This window comes from Amblyraja radiata, chromosome 2, assembly GCF_010909765.2.
Source record: "Amblyraja radiata isolate CabotCenter1 chromosome 2, sAmbRad1.1.pri, whole genome shotgun sequence".
Taxonomy (NCBI): domain Eukaryota; kingdom Metazoa; phylum Chordata; class Chondrichthyes; order Rajiformes; family Rajidae; genus Amblyraja; species Amblyraja radiata.
In genome coordinates, this window is record NC_045957.1 from 41,527,368 (window position 1) to 41,533,367 (window position 6,000).

Sequence of the window (6,000 nt, forward strand, 5' to 3'; positions counted from 1 at the left end):
TAATCTGATGCAATATTTTCTGGTGAGGGTCCATTTTCTGCCATGATACTTATTACAGAAGAGCAGGAATAATAATTTAGATTATCGTTTTATACCACTCTAGGTTTGTGGCAGGTGGGATGTGAACCAAGGAGAAGGTTACAACTATTTAACCTCATCTCTGCCAGTCTACTGGAAATAGATGTGTTTGTATTTGCCAACATTAGTAGAGAGGCCACCACAGTGTCCCTGTGGAGATAAAGTCCTGTGTTCACGTTGGGAAATGCTCCACCCCTGTATGCACCACAATCGTGTTAAATGCAATTACCTTTTAGCAGATTTGGCAATGCAAAACTGGCCATACAAGAGGTGTTGTGGACCATCAGCAATGGTAGAAATGGGAACTACCAGAGTCTGCACCCTGGAAAATCCCTCACTATCATTAACAATAAAAATATTCCCATAAGGAGAGCAGAAGGGCATGCTGTGAAGAGTACAACGCATATTAAAATGGTGTAATAGAGGTGCTTACTACTGTGCCTACAACAATTGTGAGAGGTAGTAGTCGGAAGGTTTTTCTCCTGGATGGAAAAATCTATAAGATGAGAGGGGTAAAGTTTAAAGGAGATATGCGAGGCAAGATTTTTACACAGAGAATGGTGAGTGACTGGAATGTGCTGCTAGGGTGGTGATTGAGGCAGATATGGTAATAGCATTTAAATGACTTTTGGATAGGCACGTGGACATGCAGGGAATGGAGGGATATGGGTTATGCACAGATAGACAATAGTCAATAGGTGCAGGAGTAGGCCATCAGGCCCTTCGAGCCAACACCGCCATTCAATGTGATCATAGCTGATCATCCACAATCAGTACCCCGTTCCTGCCTTCTCCCCATATCCCCTGAAAAGAGATGGTCATGCCATCATGATCAGCATAGATGTCGTGGGCCGAAGGGCCTGTTCTTGTGCTGTACTTGGACTATATAGCAAAAGCAACATGCAAAAGACAACATGCAATCTCACTGCTAACCGATAGGTTCACAGTCCTGCAATGTCATGTTTGAATGTTGTGGATTAAATGTCAATAATATCCCTATGGCTTTGGGACCTAACACATGAAATTACTAAAAGCAAGATTGAAGCATTTGCAACCATGTTCAGCTGGAAGTGCCGAGTAGATGATCCATCTTGTTTCCCTCCTGAGATCATCACCATCACAGAATATGCATGATATCAAGGCAGTGTTCAACTGAATGCAGCATTGAGGAAGCCTGATAAACTGAAAGTAGTGTGCGTGCAGTGGAAAACACTTCAGAACTTGCACTTATACATTCTACGTAGGTTGATGGAGGCTGGTCATGTCAACTACAGGACATGAGTGGAAATGCTCCTTGGGGAAATGTCTTTGTGTCAGCCATCATTAGCTGCTTCATCCATGGCCTTCCTTCCATCCTTAGGTCAGAGTTACAGCATCTATAAAGTAGACTGGACTCCATTCACCTAAGCCGTTATAACAGCACCTCCCCAACCTGCAACCTGTATCAACAATAAAGGATAAAGACTTCAGTAACGGGAACATAACACTACCTCCTGGTTCCTCTCCAACTCATACACTATCCTACCTTGAAAATAAATTACTATTCCCACATTATCGCTGTGTCTAAATCCTGGAGTTTTCTCACTATGACCTGTCTTCTCCCTTCTGTGTGCTCCCAGTCTCTCACAATGTGGGTGATTCTTAAAGACCTCAGGCAACCAGGGATGGGTAATAAATATTCCAAGCAGAAATGAAAAGAAATACTAGCAAATCGATTAATTCTCAAGCACATTTTCAAACCTGAATAATAACAACTGTCAACAGTAAGTAATGATTTTGTCATTTGTCCTTTAGTCATAAAGATGATAGAGATGGAGTCGTCTTCATTACAGGCTCAGTGTCAATGCTCTTTTCAGATCCTCCAGACTTGCAAGCAATTCATTGCCTTAGTTGCAGTTGCTATTGCTTTTAAATTAAATGCAGCACAGAAACCTGCCTTTGGCCCATCATGTCCATTCTGCCCCTTTTGCCTATCAATGCAAATCCAATTTTCCGACATTAGGTCTGTATCCTTCTATTGCCTTGCCTATATAAACACTTGTCTAAATGTCTCTTAAGTGCAGTGAATCTAATAGATTCTACCATCCTCTCTGGGAATTGGTTCCAGATATCTACCTGTCATCATCAGGACATTAGTGGAAATGGTCCTTAGAGCAATGTATTAGTCTCAGCCTTCTCTGTTTAAAAAATAAATAAAGATTGTCTCCTCAAATCTCCTTTAAGATTATTTCCTCTCAACTTGCCCCTGATGCCTTAAAATGAGGAAAAGGTATTGACTATCTGCCCTATGATTACATGAACCCGATTCTCCCTCATTTCAGGGCAAATAACCTCTCCCCATAACTGGTGAATCTCCTCTGCACTCCTTCCAGAGTAACCACATTCTTCCTTTATTATGACCATCAGAAATGCACACAATACTCCATGTGCGCTCCAAGCAGTATTTTGTAAACCATCAACATATTGTACCAACTTTTACATTCTGTGCCCCAACCAATGACATTTTTACATTATTTCTTAAATTAAGAAACAGATACTGAACAAATCTTCATGGTCTTATCCTATCCTGTTTCTCCATTGGGTCCATTGCAATCATGTCTGATAAATTTAACATTGGAAAGTGGGGTTAGTGCACTCAGGTATTAACATTTTTTTAAAGATATTATAAATATTTTTGACCATTGAACAACTTTATTGGGCTGGTGAAAAATTTTTTGGATGTATGGAATCTAATTCCAATTTAAGAAAAGTAATTTGGGGATTTAAAAAAATCAGTGGTACTAATCAGACTATATAATAGTCACTGCTTGTTCTTTTTATTCAAAGTTTGTGATTTCACTGACTATAATTTCCAGGCGTACAAATTTTAGTAATTCTGCCTGAATCTTTTATATCTTCCTCTCACTTAAAACAAAGTGTATACATCTTTTACTTTTATCTTGCTTCTTGTACACTATTAAAATATTTATATTTCCCTTTCTTGTCTCTTCAGTCTAGTTGGTTAAAGATCCTTCACTGTTCACAAATGCCACTGATCATTTGCACAGAAAATCTTCTTGGAAACAAACAGCAGAACTTATCCAAATGCCCAGCAATGCTTCTGTAAGCAATCCCACATGGTGAATGCTGAAAGCTTTTCCTTTCTCATGAGGAAAATATAGAAAATGTCGTCTTTGCATTCTTAAACTGTACGGGAGGTCGTTCATGTTCTCTGACCATTTCTTCAATCTGTATTTCTTTGTTAATCAAGACATTAGGATACTATCTTCCAGGTGTCGTCATCTTAGTAGGCAGTCCCTTAGGTGCAAGGATTACTTCCTTCTAGACTGGTTTTATGGCGTATGAGGTAGCTAATGAGGACAATGTGGGAACTGCAGACTCTGATACAAAGCATAGATCATAAGAGCATAAGAGATAGGAGTAGATTTAGGCCATTCGGCACATCAAGTCTACTCAGCCATTCAATCGTGGCTGATCTATCTCACCCTCCTAACCCCATTCTCCTGCCTTCTCCCCATAACCTCTGATAACCGTACTAATCAAGAATCTGTCTATCTCTGCCTTAAATATATCCACTGACTTTGCCTCCACAGCCTTCTGGCAAAGAATTCATCAGATTCACCACCTGCAATGGGGCAAGTGATGACTGAAAGGGTGGGTAGGTACTTTGTGAGGTGGTCCACTCCTTCTGACACTTGCGTGGGGCTTTTGGTTGTCGAGATGAGTGATCATGGCCCAGGGATTCCCAGGAATCAGTGGGGATGACGTATTTCTTCAAGGTTTTCAAGGATGCTTTTGCACAACCTTGAATTAATAAATAATAGGTGCAGGAGTAGGCCAATTTGTTTCCTTTGTCTACCCGTTAATCGTTTCTCATTTCTCTTGACAAGGATGGAGGGTTTTAAGAGTCTGGTGTGGGCATGTGAGCAATGTTGCCAGCCCAAAGTATTGAGCATAACCGGGGCTTCATTGCTGGGGTTATTAACCTAAGAGAGTTCACTGATATTGTGTCTCTTGATGTTGCAGTGAGTTTGGATGATATTGTTGAGATGGCAATGTATCATAATCCTTCAATGAACAGCAAAGAATTGCTCAATGGGACCCTTTTGTTAGCGGTTCATGCATCATGTTAACTGGTTTAAAATCTCAATATATGATATTTTAGCGGATGTAGAAACGACGACTACGTTTTCTGAATGATATTTGTTAACCACTCGCTCCTTAGTCAACAGGTCTATGCATACACGTCTGATCACAACGGTGGTCAGCAAAACAACTGAGGCGTGAAAGCGAAACCGTGCGAAAACAGCAGCCCCTCCCGAGTCACGTGACCGCGGCTTCCGAACGCCGGGTTCGATATCTGCATGCGCCAGCAGGCGCCGCTACATTATATAATTGTTATAATTTATGACTGCATCAGCTGCCATAATTCTGAAGTCTCCCATTCCCATTAATGATGATATTTGGAGTATGATTAGTAGATGCTGAACATCGTGATTTGATGCTGGCTGTTACAGACCAATGATACGTAGGGAAAAGCGCTTGTGGATCATTTAAAGCCAAGTTACATCAGATGTCATGTGACAGTAGAAATAGGCCATTCAGCCCATCAAGTCTACTCCGCCATTCAATCATGGCTGATCTATCTCTCCCTCCTAACCCCATTCTTCTGCCTTCTCGCCATAACCTCTGACACCAGTACTAATCAAAAATCTATCTATCCACAGATTCACCACCCTTTTCTGTTCTTCTGTTTTTATTTTATATTTCCATATCTGCTGATCTTTCTTTAAGTGTTCTGATTTAGCCTGATTATTCTGTACAGGAGAGTATGAATGGCATCTAAGAATTCTTGGAAGGACTGCACTGTTATCAAAATGTATTGACTTATTCTGCCAATGTTTTTGTTACATTTGAAAAAAATGTATGAAAAAACTGGCACGGTAAATTCTGTTACCTTGGATCCACAATATCTTGAATAAATTATATGTAGTTTAAAATCTGTCCAACTGGTTGCCTGTCTTTTTGTGTTTCTCTTTGCCTGGACAGCCAATAAACTTTGCTTTTGAATGTTTCCAAATGTCAGCACAATGGAAATATTGAAACCACCTATATTAAAGGAAATTTAGTTGGAGAAAAGTTGGCTTTGTTGTATGGTGTTTTGTAAGGTTAAAACAATAGAGAAATTAAATAAATCCATGAATATTTGAAACATATCGAGTTATTGAAATAATTAAATGATTGATTGTGTCTGGCGAAAACCTAAATGCTCCCAACTCCCTCATTCCAACCAAGTACGCTTTTAAATTATAAACAAATAAAAATAAATAAATAAAATTATAAAATAAAAGGCAAGCTGGGATACTCTTCTCCTTTTTTGAATTTTTATTCTTTTCCCACCTCTCCATTTAAAAGTTTATCCAAAAACGTACTTAAATCTATTATTACAACTGCAACAGCTTGAGCCTTGTGCTGCCCTCTGGTGATAATGCGAAATCAACTTCTATCTGTTGATACTCTGAAACCAACTTCAAAAGCAATGAGTCTGTGAATCCAACACAGAATATTTGTTCATTTATCACTATGATTCATTCTAAGTAAAACATAGTCCGCAGTATGCATTATAAATAATCATCCCCAGTGTATTATTATATGTACAAAGTAGATATATTAAAAATACTAGTTATGCTGCCTTCCAATCTGACAACACAAGTGTACTACCTCAGCAATACTGCACTCTCAACACACGAACAGCAGTCTGTTTTTACAGCTATATAAGACTTCTTAAGATACTAGCTTGAATGCACAAATAACATTGGCATTCAATAAGTAATAAAAAACTATTTGCAGGTTTATATCATTGTCATTTTAAGTACCTCAGACAGTAATATGCAGAATTGGGCAGGTCACTTTAAATGATTT